Below are 16,715 nucleotides of genomic sequence, written 5' to 3'. Positions count from 1 at the left end.
AGGACAATGGACTATGACTATGGTAGGATTAGATTGTGAGCTCCTCTGAGGACAGTCAGTGACATGACTATGTACTCTATAAAGTGCTGCAGAAGATGGCAGTGCTATATAAATACATAATATTAATAATATGGGAGGACATTACACTATGACTATGGCAGGATTAGATTGTGAGCTCCTCTGAGGACAGTCAGTGACATGACTATGTACTCTGTAAAGTGCTGCAGAAGATGTAATGCTATATAAATACATAATATTAATAATATGGAAGGACATTACACTATGACTATGGTAGGATTAGATTGTGAGCTCCTTTGAGGACAGTCAGTGACATGACTATGTACTCTATAAAGTGCTGCAGAAGATGTCAGTGCTATATAAATACATAATATTAATAATATGGGAGGACATTACACTATGACTATGGCAGGATTAGATTGCGAGCTCCTCTGAGGACAGTCAGTAACATGACTATGTACTCTGTAAAGTGCTGCAGAAGATGTAATGCTATATAAATACATAATATTAATAATATGGAAGGACATTACACTATGACTATGGTAGGATTAGATTGTGAGCTCCTCTGAGGACAGTCAGTGACATGACTATGTACTCTATAAAGTGCTGCAGAAGATGGCAGTGCTATATAAATACATAATATTAATAATATGGGAGGACATTACACTATGACTATGGCAGGATTAGATTGTGAGCTCCTCTGAGGACAGTCAGTGACATGACTATGCACTCTGTAAAGTGCTGCAGAAGATGTCAGTGCTATATAAATACATAATATTAATAATATGGGATGACATTACACTATGACTATAGCAGGATTAGATTGTGAGATCCTCTGAGGACAGTCAGAGACATGACTATGTACTCTGTAAAGTGCTGCAGAAGATGTCAGTGCTATATAAATACATAATATTAATAATATGGGAGGACATTACACTATGACTATGGCAGGATTAGATTGTGAGCTCCTCTGAGGACAGTCAGAGACATGACTATGTACTCTGTAAAGTGCTGCAGAAGATGTCATGCTATATAAATACATACTATTAATAATATGGTAGGACACTACACTATGACTATGGCAGGATTAGATTGTGAGCTCCTCTGAGGACAGTCAGAGACATGACTATGTTCTCTATAAAGTGCTGCAAAGAAGCCAGTGCTGTATAAAAACAAATAAATAATAATATGGTAGGCAGGGGTGCTGCTAAGATTTTTGTGGCCCCAAGCAGCAAATAATTTGCATCCCCTATTCAGTGCCGAATCTCACTACTCCCCTGCCGGCTGGCTTAGCTCCGGTTACCATGGTTTCTTCCGGCCAATGCCTATGACGGAACTAACCATGGTAACGGTGACATTCAGCGCTGGACCAGGGCATTTGATTTACGGCAAAAGGGCCCCGGTGGGCGTGGAGCACAGGGCAACCTGCTAGGGACAGCGAGGCTCCCTCTAAAGTGAGGCCCCAGTAGGGGCTTGCCTTGTTTGTACCCTGGCGGCACACCTGATGGTAGGACATTAGACTACAAATATGGTAGGAGTAGATAGTGAGCTACTGAACTTCTCTGAGGACAGTCAGTGACATGACTATGTACTCTGTAAAGTGCTGCAGAAGATGCCAGTGCTATATAAACACTACAAAATAATATTGTAGGACATTAGGCTATGACTATAGCTGGAATTAGATTGTGAACCCCTATGAAGTCGGTCAATGACATGCATTAGATGTCAGTGCTATATAAATACAAAATAATGATACGGTAGGACACTAAACCATGACTATGGTAGGATTACATTTTGAGGTCCTCTAAGGACAGTCAGAAACATAACTATGTACTTTGTAAAGTGCTGCAGAAGATGTCAGTGCTATATAAATACATAATAATAATAATAATAATTATTATAATAATAATAATAATATGGTAGGACATTACACTATGACTATGGTAGGATTAGATTGTAAGTTCCTCTGAGGACAGTCAGTGACATGACGATTGACTATGTACTCTGTGAAGTACTGCAGAATATGTCAGTGATATAAAAATAACATGGTAGGACATTAGACTATATCTATGGTAGAACTGGATTGTGAGCTCCTCTGAGAACAGTCAGTGACATAACTGTGTGCCCTGTGAAGTCCTGCAGAATATGTCAGTGCTATATAAATAAATAATAATATGGTAGGACATTAGACAAGGACTATGGTAGGATTAGATTGTGAGCTCCTCTGAGGACAGTCAATGACATGACTATGTACTCTGTAAAGTGCTGCAGAAGATGTCAGTGCTATATAAATACATATTAATTATATGGCAGAATATTAGACTATGACTATGGTAGGATTAGAGTGTGAGCTCGCCTGAGGACAGTCAGTGACATGACTATGTACTCTTTAATGTGTTGCAGAAGATGTCAGTGCTACATAAATGTGTAATAATAATATGGTAGGACATTAGACTATGACTATGGTAAGATTAGTTAGTGAGCTTCTCTGAGGACAGTTAGTGACATGACTATGTTCTCTGTAAAGTGCTTTAGAAGATGTCAGTGCTATATAAATACAACATAATAATATCAAAGGACATTAGACTATGACTATGGTAGAATTAGATTGTGAGCTTGTCTGAGGACAGTCAGTGACATGACTATGTTCTCTGTAAAGTGCTTCAGAAGATGTCAGTGCTATATACAGTTAATACATATTAATATGGTAGGACATTAGACTATGACTATGGCTGGGATTAGATTATGAGCCCCTCTAAAGTTGGTCAGTGACATTACTGTGTAATCTGTATAGTGCTGCATAATATGTCAGTGCTATATAAATACATATTAATTATATGGTAGGACATTAGACTATGGCTATGACAGAATTAGATCGTGAGCTCCTCTGAGGACAGTCAGTGAAGTGACTATGTACTCTGTAAAGTGCTGCAGAAGATGGCAGTGATGGAAAAATACATAATCATATTAATATGGTAGGACATTGGACTATATCTACGGTAGAATTGGATTGTGAGCTCCTGAGGACAGTTGGTGACATGACTGTGTACTCTGTAAAGTGCTGCAGAAGATGTTAATGCTAGATAAATACATAATAATAATATGGAAAGGCATTAGACTATGACTATGGCTGGGATTATATAGTGAGCTTCTCTGAGAATAGTCAGGGACATGACTATGTACTGTGTAAAGTCCTGCAGAAGATGCCAGTGCTATACAAATACTGCACATAATAATAATAATATGCTAGGACGGACATTAGACTATGACTATGGTAAGATTAGATTGTGAGCTCCTCTGAGGACAGTCGGTGACATGACTATGTACTCTGTAAAGTGCCCATAAGTTGTCAGTGTTATATAAATATAAAAATTATAATAATAATAATATGGTAGCACACTAGACTATGATTATAGCAGGATTCAATTGTGAGTTATGTACTCTGTAAAGTGCTGCAGAAGATGTCAGTGCTATCTAAATACATAATATTCATATGGTAGGACATTAGACTATGAGTATGGCAGGATTAGATTGTTGGCTCCTCTGAGGACAGTCAGTGACATGACTATGTACTCTGTAAAGTGCTGCAGAAGATGTCAGTGCTATCTAAATACATAATATTAATATGGTAGGACATTAGAATATGACTATGGCAGGATTAGATTGTGAGCTCCTCTGAGGACAGTCAGTGACCTGACTATGTACTTTGTAAAGTGCTGCAGACGATGTCAGTGCTATATAAATACATACTAATAGCATGGTACAACATTAGACTATGACTATGGTAGGATTAGAATGTGAGCTCTTCTGAGGGCAGCTACATGACTATGCACTCTGTAAAGTGCTGCAGAAGATGTCAGTGCTATCTAAATACATAATATTAATATGGTAGGACATTAGAATATGACTATGGCAGGATTAGATTGTTGGCTCCTCTGAGGACAGTCAGTGACCTGACTATGTACTCTGTAAAGTGCTGCAGAAGATGTCAGTGCTATATAAATACATACTAATATCATGGTAGAACAATGACTATGGTAGGATTAGAATGTGAGCTCTTCTGAGGGCAGCTACATGACTATGTACTCTGTAAAGTGCTGCAGAAGATGTCAGTGCTATCTAAATACATACTAATATCATGGTAGAACAATGACTATGGTAGGATTAGAATGTGAGCTCTTCTGAGGGCAGCTACATGACTATGTACTCTGTAAAGTGCTGCAGAAGATGTCAGTGCTATCTAAATACATACTAATATCATGGTAGAACAATGACTATGGTAGGATTAGAATGTGAGCTCTTCTGAGGACAGCTACATGACTATGCACTCTGTAAAGTGCTGCAGAAGATGTCAGTGCTATCTAAATACATACTAATATCATGGTAGAACAATGACTATGGTAGGATTAGAATGTGAGCTCTTCTGAGGACAGCTACATGACTATGCACTCTGTAAAGTGCTGCAGAAAATGTCAGTTTTCCATGGCAAGTACTTGACCTTTATACCAGAAGGTGACATATGCAGTACTACTCGTTAGTAAAGCAAGCAAAAAATAACATATAGTAATATAATAATAGACAGTACAGTATATATATATGACACCTCACATGAAGAGTCAATGCTTGGACTTCTAGTCCCTGTGATATCCTCCGCCACACTACAATCATTGCTTCTTGCAGGCTGGAACTGTCATCAGACACACAGCTGTATCCTTTCATTTCTTAAGCCAAAGTGAAGAATCCAACAATGAGTTACAGGCTCTACATACGTATAACAGCACCATTACCTGACAGACTACTGCGTTTGGCCAAATGCACAGACGGCTCCTATTCTTCTCTCTCTATCTCCTTGTCTTACCAGAAACAATACAAAACCATGAAGCCTGAACCACTGCTGCAGTAATGCATCCTTTGTCTCCTGCAAGATCCCTCTGTCAAAACAACACCAGAGAATGCCACCCAGGCCAGCCACACACTGAATCTCCATCCTATCTGAGTGGAAAGGAAATATATCCCAGCATTCCACGGGGCCTTCAACTCCCAGCATGCAAATGGAGCACCAGATATTTAACCCATGCCTCTCTGCTACGTAGCCTTGGTTACAACACCAAACCACACTGATAAGATATTCAGAACACATTCAAGCATGAAGAAAACAGTTCTAATCTGAATATATTTTATAAAATATTTCATGATAATATTTAACAGTGGGGGAAATATTTATGTATATACATATACCATTCTTATTAAATGATCACATGTATTGACAGATGTTTTATGCATTTTTAATTCTGCCATCTATATAAAATACATTAATAATATAAAGATCTGCTGATACTATAACATGTATCTATATTTAATACTTTCTTCCGTTACCATATTTATGCTGATGACAGTTGAAATAACTGTCATCTTCTATTGCCATATGCACTGAAATACAGTATATATCTGTTGTAAGTTTTCTATGCAAGATAACTAAATATCACATAGGGGCTCATACTCCAAATAAATGAGATTAACCTCCCTAGCGGTATTGACGGTTATACACATCAATACAAAACATGCTGTGAACAGTATTGACGTGCATACACGTCAATACTCTCCTGCACTGTATACTAGACCCTTGCTTGACAGATTTTGGCAAGTTACAGGAAAAAAAAATCCTGAAAATTAATTGGATAACTTTTTGCTCAGAAATCTTGGGGAAATTGAATGCCAGGGAGGTGAAGGATAATTCTGAGGCCTCTTGCACACTACATGCGATTCCAATTTTTTATATAATCCAATTTTTGATTCCAATTAAGAAACATAGCAGCATGCTGTACTTTTTTTTAAGCAGAATAAAAAATTGGATCGTATAAAAAATCAGAATCGCATGTAGTGTGCAAGAGGCCCGAAACAGAGAAAATTACTCCAAGTATATATATATATATATATATATATATATATATATATATATGTATATATATATATATATATATATATATAATGACAGCATAACATAACTTAACTGAATTAGGGAGCCAGTCCTACACTATTAAGAATGTTATTTTTATTTTTGTTTAGTGTGGGGGACAGGGGGTCATATATATCAATTTCTATTTCTCAGTTCTATTGAGTATGAAATTATATATTAAGACCAAAGATAGGTTGACAATGTTTCAAAATTCAATAGTCATTTCCACATTTTTATAGTGTCATGTTATAGTGTTGTCATGACTACCCCCCCCCCCCCCCCCCCCTCATGGCCCCAAGAACATAATCAGAGGCCTGCAAGGCCTTAGCATACCTAAAAATCTTAGTGAAGTATTTTTGAAAAATACAATTTTTATTTTAAGTCTATCTCTAATTGTGTAAAAAAAAAATAGACCATAATAAAGTGAAGTGCAAATGCTTCAATGTCCTTTGCCTGGTTGGATGAAAAAAAATCTACTGGTATTTTTCTCCCCTAGACTTATTTGCCCTCTAAGAAGTTCACATCTCATTCATTGAAATGCCCTCTTTTTTTCCTCTGTCTCAGTCCCTTCCCCCTTGCACAAATTTCTTCAATGGGAGACAGCAGCAGAACTCAGTCAACCATTTGGAAGTAATGTTACTAAGTATAAACACAGGCATGCTCGACCTACATCTGAGTACAGGCATAGGTAGAGACATTTATGACAATCTATTTGTTTTCTCTTGCCACACATTGCACTAGACACAGCCTTTTTCCCAACAAATGTACAAAATGACACTGTAAACCCAACAGTTGATCTGCTGTCATGGCCTGCCTTATGGCACATATTAGCAATGCCAGCTACTGCTCTACATGAGTACAGTTATGTGTTAGGAGCTAGGAATATTTAGTTCAATGAAAAACATTGTTTTGTTTTTAATCATTTCATAAATTTCTACACTTATGTATTTCCCAACATCCTCACACATACTTACAGTCACAAAGAATGCTACCACAACTTTTATTATTATGGTTTATTATTTTTACATTTATTCATCACCACTGTTTCTTTAGTATCCCAAATACTTCTATTTAATAATCAAATATATATATATATATATATATATATATATATATATATATATATATATATATATATACATTTAACTGTGGCATAAAAATAAAGACATGTCGTATTAATTGGTAGAATCAAATCCCCCATATATCTCTCAATATTCACATTAATCCAATGACACAATACTGTAGTATTAAATGTACCACCAGGTCTGCCACATTGCATAAGTCTCTGCATAATCCAAGAAGCAAGTAGCATTTTTTAGAGGCCCGACCGATAGAATTCTCAGTTCAAAAATGCCAGGCATTTAAATAAAAAATTGAAAAAAAACATTTTCTACTGCTGTTTACTCAGCATTTATGACTGTACAAAGCAAACGATATTTCTATAATGCTACGACCTGATCCACAACACTGTTCTTCTCACACATGCAACAAGTTAGTTTGAACCTCGGCTTCTGTCATCTTAACATATGCATCTGTACAGTTTTATCGATCTGGGCTAATTACAGGTGACGATAAGTCATTATTTCTATATCCAAAAAGTTTGCAGACTTCCTATCATATTATTAATTTTAGACGTTCATTTATTATATTAGGGCAATATTGCAAGCTCAATAATCATTTCTGCATAAAATATTTATTTTAGTACAATATCTTAGTGCAACAGTCCGAAAATCAATATTATTTTCTAAAATAAATGCCCATTGCATCTTTAATTTTTTCGAGCTCTAATGATTTGGTATTTACCCCAAAAAATTGATTTGGGGTCATCAGAATTTATCTATGAACAGTCTCCGGCACTTTGGACTATCGTCCCATAATACAACTACCACAAAATAACACTAATCATTATTTCTGCTTATTTTCTGTAATACATATTCTAAATTGAGGCCTTCAGCACCACAGAAAAAATACTCTTCTTTTTCTTTTGATCATAATAGAAAAAACATTTTTGTGAACGTACCAAAAGTAAAAAAAAACAACAGCAACAACAACAACACCTTCTTAGCATATTTTGAAGGTTTGAGAGAGGCCACAAGTGTCAAATGTTTAAAAACTGCCTGCATTAAAAATTGGATGTTCAGCATTTTCCAGGACGATATCTACATTATTATTACAATTACAGACGATAGGAAAGAGTGCTATAAATATACAGTACTTCCTATCCCCCCCACCCCCCCAAAAAAAATGTTTTAATAATAATCTGCACTCAACCATCTAACATTTCAAACATGGACTATTATACAGAAAAAAACAGCCAGTCTACAAGATCCCATCTAAGGCAACAGAAATATGCCACACCAATCTCAAATATAACAACCATCATTTTTATTCTCAAACGCACGTATGGAACAAACTGCGAAAATTATTACTGAGAACACAACACAACATGAGAAAAGTTCAGTCAGAGACATGAAATCATCATAAGCCAGTGTTTGACCTTGAAAATAGCATAATTTTAACAAATTAAAAAATACTTTTGTCCACATTACGCTGAAATGCACTCAACATTTTTTTCCCTCCAACATGCAACATTTAACAACATACTGAACAGATATGATCACTCACTTTTCACAGTTTTTTTTTTTTTTAAATATTAGCAAACACTACCACCAAAATTAAGATATTCTTCCTCATAAAGGCAGATCATTAGCAAACAGGACTGGTCAGCCAACCACTACTGACCAAGTCGTTTTTTAAGACAAGACAGAATGCAAAAAGTTTGGCTGGGTACAATGGGCTCATTGCATTGAATTATTTGTATACTTGGCAACAGTTGTAATATTGACAAATGTACATATGATATCTACTACGCTAAATATGGATTGTGTGCGTGCATATTTCTTTTGATTCTTGTCATCTCATTGCCTCTAAGCTGCTGATATTATTGCCAACCGGTTGTGATATCTGTACAAAAATACGTTGTGAAAGTACGTCGTGAGGTTTAATTAAATCTAAAAATACCCTTTTACTAATAATTTACATTCATATGTGTGCCTAAGAGGAAATTTCTTGTATGATAAGGAAAAGTGTATTTTCCTGAGTAGTTTTTTTTTTACTGAACATGAAAAAAATGTTCCTTAGCACATTTTCTCCTGTATGGCAAAGCTCCTGTAATTGATTCCCCTTTTCCTATTTATAATTTGTACAATGCATATCTCACAACAAGCATAATGTAGTCTTCTCTGTGTATTAGGCATATCTAACTCAGTCCCCAAAGCTTGTAATCTACCCGAGTTGTTATATTTACGTATCTGGCATAGAGCAATATATTATGTACATTTTAGTACAACAAGCAAAGTCCTTATAGCTTTAAAAAAAAAAGCTAGACCTAAACTTGGGCCTTGAGAACTGTTTTTTAACAGAACCATTATGACATAGACTGACGGTCATATAATATAGATGCTATTACATATACATTTTGTCTGGGTTGAAAACTGCATCTTTAAGGGTCAATGTGGAAACTAACCAGACAACTGTAAGCTAAGGGCCATCATCAACTCTAATTTTTTTAACCAGCCTAAGTTCATCAATTGACCTTTTAATTATATTTTATTATCCATGATAAAACAAGCTTCTCTTGCAATTTCAACACCCCTCCCCCCAACTCTAACATATGTACTCTGTCATCTGCTTCATTTTAATTGTCCATGGATCATTTGTTAGAGCTCAGATTCCATAATTGAATAATGACCAAGGAAATTGGGATAAAGAGGGTTTTGGCTTCACTCCAAAAGCATCAATAGGGTTAAAAATGTGCGGTCTGTCCCTTCTGTATTCATCATATTATCTTTTACATCCTAACTCTATTCTAAGAACAGATACATAAGTACGGGGGTAATGATACGGGTATCACCAAATTTTCAAAAATCTACCTTGAAGACCTTGCCAAATTATTACAGCCTTTTATTTACCACTATATTCACACCTTAAGAGCCAATCAAGTTCAACCTACCCAATGATGCTTTGTTCTTTTAGATACTTTGTGCATCATGAAACTTTTTATGAGGCATTATAGGCCTTGACGTTGGGATTTTACATGGGAAAATGATCTATTTGAAAGTGTGCATTACATTTACATCTTTATCATCTACCAACTCATAAGAACCTAACATGTAGTGGATATGTACTCATAAAGGATATTATTATAAGCTGTTAGGGCGTCAGCTGTTACATATCATGCCTTGTAATTAAATAATAATGAAAGTATTTAAGGTCAAATGATATTGGATGAGCTTCAATAGCACCTACAGGGTTAAACCATTGGGTACAAGACACGTCTACGTTCTATGGAGAATAACTTTTGGTTATTAACCTTTTGACCAGGAAGATAAACTGAGAACTATCCAACCTTCCAGGTATGATCAAATGAAGGGGCAAAAAAATTACTAAGATTCAGACCAAGGGAAGAGAAGTCTTCATAATATTACTGAATGAGTATTGTTTGTTTTATAAAGGCCAGTGTTCCTTGTATAAAAAAAACATAACTCCACTGACTGATTGGGGTATATATATATATATATATATATATATATATATATATATATATATATATATATACATATACATATACATATATATATACATATATATATATAACCATGGTAAATACCCATGCCAGCTTGCCCTTTACTACTTATATCTTATACAGTATTTTACTTTTCCGTCCTCTACAATAATAGCTTAGGCCACGAGACTTTCATTGTACCTTTGTGTAGCAGACTGACCCTTCTGTATGGGGTGTCACTTATTGTTACTTTATAATTTGCATCAATATAACTTTCCTTAAGAAACCCAAACCAGGCCCTCGTCAGAATTCTGGCCCTCAAACTTTTTCGGATAGTACATTCAGTGCACACATGGGATATAATTCAATAATTTTAAACGTGAACTACAATTATATATAGTGTAGATTTTAAATATTTTAGCAAGAAAACAAAAGCCTAAAACTGATAAATTTGTGCTGCAGCATATCAAAATTTCAAGCCTTGCATGCTGTGTATCAGGACGTAGATCTATTCCCCATTAGTGTGTGCATTTATATATTTGTGCATTTTTGACATGATCTATGTTTAAAATTCTTATCAGGATATATTTAGTTTGCTTTCAAATAAGCCCATCTGGGTGTTTCCTTCTAGTTTTGTGCTAGATATTTTGGGTACTGTTTTTTTTTTCCAGGCATGAGGGACATTGCAAGTATAATCAAATGTTATACCTGTCATGTTTTATTAAAATAATCTACTTCTATGTCACGTAGACCATAGAAAAAGAATTGAATTGCAGACATACACATACACTTTTATAATTTTTTATTTCTTTTATATGTACATTTTCTTACTTGCCTTGTAGATTGTCAGTAAAATATGTATAGCACCAAATACTTGTCTATAAACTATATCTATTTCCAATTGCTTGAAAACAGTTCGGTTTCTTTACTGCCAGGTTCACATGGATGATCGGGTAACATTTTGGTCACTACTTCTCAGCTGCGTCAAATCAATCGCTGACAACCGCGTCCACATTTCCACGTGGTTATTTAAGGTAGTGGACAAGCAGTTAGTAGGCATTTGTCAAATATGTGACATCAGCTATAAGCATGGCAAGGCAGTATATTTCCCTATGTGTCAATGTCCATTAACCACACCATAACCCTGGGCAACCATCTTCAGCGATATCCAGACGTTTGCCTGCCGTTCTTATTCATGTCTATGGTTGACCCAACTAACAGACCCGTCATGTAACATTTAAAAATGCATCCAACCGCCACAGTCACAAATGCCAGTACAACCCCCACATCCGCAAACGCCTGTACAACTGCCACATTTACAGCCGTCTGTACAACTACCAATCAGAAACAATCGTTTTTCTGCTCTCATTCTTATGCATTATATTGGTAATCAGTCGGCACCTGTTTGACAATTGACTGTGTCCAGAAAGCGGTAAAAAAATAGTTTTAACTCTAATTACATGGCTGTAGAGATTTTACAATATTGGCCTATGTAATTAATACAGTGATAATGTGCTTTGCATTAATATTCCATTTAGAAGGGTTAAAATGAATTGTCTGTGTAGCTAATAGTGTATTTTTTAATAATTTTTAGATTAAAGATCTCTATTTATACAAAGGAATCTTTTTTTACCTACGTTTTTTTTTTCATTAGTTGTAAAAGAGCTATATAAGAAAGACATTTATGTTACTGACTACATAGCCTCATCCTTGCTAATGCATCTGTTATAATCAAAGGAGATTGATGGCTTACAGGAAAAGTTGAAACACAGCTAAGAGAGATTTCACAATTAAAAAAAGATGTTGTTGCTGAGTAAGTGACAGTGGAAAATCAGCAGCTGTATGTGTGGTGGTGGGGGGAGGACGTTCTACTTAAATCTCCAACATATATACGGCAGACGCATGACACTTGGCTGGACCTGACGACATCACTTTAAATATTCAACATTATTCAGCTAGGCCACACCCACTGTACATTTTAAACATTAATATGGATGCTAATGTACTATGTGAGAAATGATTTGTTTTCCCAGCCTTGTCAATTATTGCGTTCCAAGTTTTGTATTGTAATTTAAAGGCTTTTTAAGGAAATTTACTAGTTTAACTTAACAGGTAATCTTTCTAATCTGTCCAAAAAAGGCCAATGCCTGTCTAAGAAAACAACAGTATTTCTGTTTAACTATTTCAGAATTTTTTGACCAATCAATAATACGCTCTGTCTGTTTAAAAATAATCTGTAATAATTATCAATAATTAGTAGCGTCACTGGCGTCTGTGGCAGAAGTAACAGTTTAGCCATAAGTTTCTGCTTATCCAATTTATTTAAATGTACGTTTAGTTGGTATGGCCTACTCAACTTCCAACCTATCTGACAGAGTAACCTAACTAGCTGTCAAGCTGCAGCATTAGACAATAACGTGTATATATATATATATATATATATATATATATATATATATATATATACAGTTTAATAAATATCACAAATGCAAAAACCAATATACAGTATATAAAACTGCAAATACCAATATATATATATCAATATAAAGATAAATGTACCTGACCAAGCACTACAAGAAAAAATGTATAAAATAAAATAAATGTGTGTGCAAAAAATGATTTTGTTTTTGCATACCCATTAGTTGTATTTTATTCCCGTGGCGAGTGGCCAGTCCTATTTGTTTCTTCGTATTGGTATTTGCTTTGTTTTTACATTGATACTTGCAGATATGATAGTTAGTGTATAATCTTTTTGTGGCAGTTATGTATTTACACTTTAGGGAACGTATCTTAGTTATATGTCAGTTATATGTTACTCATGTTGTGAGGTTTCAGTTTCTCCACTTATAATAAATGAAGTGTATAGAATTGATCACCTAGCCCTTATCCACACATCAGGTGGCCTGGGGAACAGCACACTGTGGCCTGTGGCGGGTGTTCCTAATCCTGACAATCACACTTCCCATTCTGTAGAGGACGGAAAACTTGTCATCATGCCACTGAGGCACTTTTTCTTCCCCTCGGAGGCCCTTTTGTTCCTCCATTATTATTCCACCCCACTGTGCAGCGCAGCCCCCCTCTGACACTCCTGTGTCTCTGGTGCTATGTTCCCGCACCTCACTCACCTCTGTGCCCTCATACGATTGGTGTAACCTCATTGACTGTCACTGATAAGCTTGCCTCACCCAGACACCTCCTAACTGAAAAGACAGAGAGAAGCTGATAGAAGCCTAGCTGGTCATACCAGCCGGCAGGTTTCTGGATGGATCCAGTAGGTCACTAGCTGCCTGGATGCATCTCTGATTAGTGGATTACTATAACATGCCATTTCTTTCTCACATTACTTATGCTACTTTGCTAAATAGCTCCCAGCAGACCTTGCTATTAGAGAGACAGTTCTTATTTCAGAACCAAATCCCCATTGCTCTTTTTTTGTCTTATGTCCCTCTCTCAGATCTGATGTTTTAGTCTTTATGGTGAAGGTTAGTGTTAGGGCATTATTTAAATGGAACCTAAACTAAGGTAAGGATATGGATTTTTCCTTTTAAAATAATACCAGTTGCCTGACTCTCCTGCTGATTCTGTGTCTCTAATACTTTCAGCCACAGCCCCTCACCAAGCATGCAGATCAGGTGCTCTGACTGAAGTCAGACTGGATTAGCTGCATGCCTGTTTCAGGTGTGTGATTCAGCCACTACTGCAGCCAGGGCCGGATTTGTACTTCTTACCGCCCAAGGCCGACTATTACCAGCCGCCTCAACCGAAACCGTATCCTACTACCTCTTTCCACACACACACCCACGCAAAAAATTTTGGGCCGATGGTGTCTACTATTGGGGCTAGTGCCGAGGTCTCCATGGCAACGTGAAGTGAATCAATCATGTCACACGGGGGAACTGGTCAATCAAGCCATCTACAGGTGATGGGCGTGGTGGGAGCCGTCCACCACACACACATAGTCAAAAGTGGCTCACAATTGGACATTGGGTGGGGTCAGCAACACATAAAAGTGAGTCCTGTACCCACTGCTGTCTCCAGGGTAACAGCGCTGGCCATCAATAATTAAGAAATGGGTACTGTGAGAGGCTGCCTTCTGTATTCTGTACTATTTGCTGGTGCTGCCCCTGGTCCTTTCATCCCCCACACCAAGTGTGTGAGACCCGGCCTTCTGTAACTGCCTGCAGCTGCTGTTATGTCATTGGACAAGGTCTGGCTTTTTGCTAGTCACACACGGATTACAAACGTTTGGTTAACGGACTGCAGCTGCCTGTAGCACAGCACAGGCAGATGCCAGCTGGTACTAATAGTGCAGTTATCCTGACCACTTTCATTTGTTTGGACACTTGCAAATAATGCCCTGAAAATAATGCCCACTGTCTGCAGGCCGCCCCTTGTTTATCTGGTGCCCTAGGCCATGGCCTATGTGGCCTTGCCAGAAATCCGGCCATGACTGCAGCCTAAGAGATCAACAGGACTGCCAGGTAACTGGTATTGTTTAAAAGGAAACATCCATATCCCTCTCAGTTAAGGTTCCCTTTAAGTCTTAGATGAATGTAAAGTTCGCCTCAAGTATGTTGTGATGAGTAGAACGCAGAAACCGTCCCCAATACTCTTTTCTTGCTGTTATATCTATATATTCATGGCAATCACTTTTTACTTTACAGGGATTCTTTACAGCCCTTTTTTTATGTGGAGTTGCAGTGGGTGTGTCCTAACCCTAAAAAGTGTCCCATTTTTTCATCCCAGAGATGTGAGCGGGAGGAGGGACATAATTATCGCTCTATTTTCTTGTAAAATGAATTCCACACCTCTTCAGGTAAGTTGTAGTTTTTGTAATTATGGAATTATTTTACCTGAGGAAGTTCATTTCTCTCTCTCTCTCTCAGTAAATAGGTTCCTTTGCGCCGGTTACCCGACAGCTCCCACGATGTCCCCCGGTAATGCCGTGCTTTCTCAAGGGGACCATTTCTGGAAAATAAAGTTTGGGGATTGCTATTGTGCAGCAAGAACTTATCTTGAACACATCCAGGATAGTCTAGCTGCTGAATTTATGAAAAAGAGAAGTTGTGCAAACAAGATTGTGGCTGCACAAATATAACTTCTCCCACCTCTAAGGTAACCCCAACACTGCACTATTATGACTCAGTAAAATAAATATAATATCCCAGCCTAGGTGTGTCGGATCCTCTCTGCTGACCGGTCACTGTTTCCAGTTCTCTGCATTCTTTAGAGCAGTGTTCCCCAACCCTGTCCTCAGGGCCCACCAACAGTGCATGTTTTGTGGAAATACACAGAGGTAGTTAATCAGCTCTGCTGAGACACTAATTACCCCACCTGTGCATTGAGGACAGGGTTGGGGAACTGTGCTTTAGAAGATGAAGTCCCTTTCCTGGTGTGTAATTATTCCTTCATGAGTGTTGTGTGACAAATCTACACACAGAGGAGGCAAAAGAGACTTACCCAGAAACTCTGTCCTGTGTCCCCCTTTCAATTTCACCATCCACTTCTCTCTGCTTCTCTCTTTTTCTCTCTTCTGTGCGGTAAGAACTGCAAATTAAGAGAAAATAGATCAGATCACAAAGACTTCATCATGTCTGTCATGTATGTATTTTATTCTGAAGAAAATGTAATCCTAGTCCTACTCCAGGATTCCTACGACAGGTACCAGTGAAAGACAGCGCTCAGTGGCAAATCCCAGTAACAGACAGTAACAGACTGCACCCCGTGGCTGTCCCCAGGAACATAAATCACCTCATGAAAGTCCCCAGAAACAGACAGCACCCCATGACAGTCCCCAGTAACAGACATCACCTCATGACAGCCCCCAATAACAAACAGCACCCCATGGCAGACCCCAGTAACAGATAGCACCCCATGACAGTCCCCAATAACAGACAGCACCTCATAACAGGCCACAGTAACAGACAGCACCCCATGACATACTCCAGTAACAGACAGCATCCCATGGCAGTCCCCAGTATTAGACAGCCCCTGATGACAGTCACCAGTAACAGACAGCACCCCATGACAGATTCCAGTAACAGCACCCCACGACAGGCCCCAGTAAAATACAGCACCCCATGACAGGCCACAGTAGCAGCACCCCATGACATACTTCAGTAACAGACAGCGCCCCATGACAGGCCCCAGTAACAGACAACACCCCATGACAGTCCC

The 16,715-nt window shown here is 37.6% G+C and overlaps 1 long non-coding RNA gene across 1 annotated transcript in view; it reads right to left on the bottom strand.

Moving 5' to 3' along the window:
• The window catches only part of LOC137538633 (uncharacterized), a 74,467-nt gene extending 69,448 nt beyond the window's left edge, over window positions 1-5,019 (bottom strand). The window contains exon 1 of the long non-coding RNA XR_011024855.1: window positions 4,806-5,019. This is a non-coding gene — a long non-coding RNA (uncharacterized lncRNA). The remainder of the gene's footprint in view (window positions 1-4,805) is intronic.
• Between the last annotated feature and the right edge of the window lie 11,696 nt (window positions 5,020-16,715).

Source organism: Hyperolius riggenbachi, chromosome 11, assembly GCF_040937935.1.
Source record: "Hyperolius riggenbachi isolate aHypRig1 chromosome 11, aHypRig1.pri, whole genome shotgun sequence".
NCBI lineage: Eukaryota > Metazoa > Chordata > Amphibia > Anura > Hyperoliidae > Hyperolius > Hyperolius riggenbachi.
The sequence above is the reverse complement of the archived record's forward strand: the minus strand, read 5'-3'. Positions and strand labels throughout refer to the sequence as shown.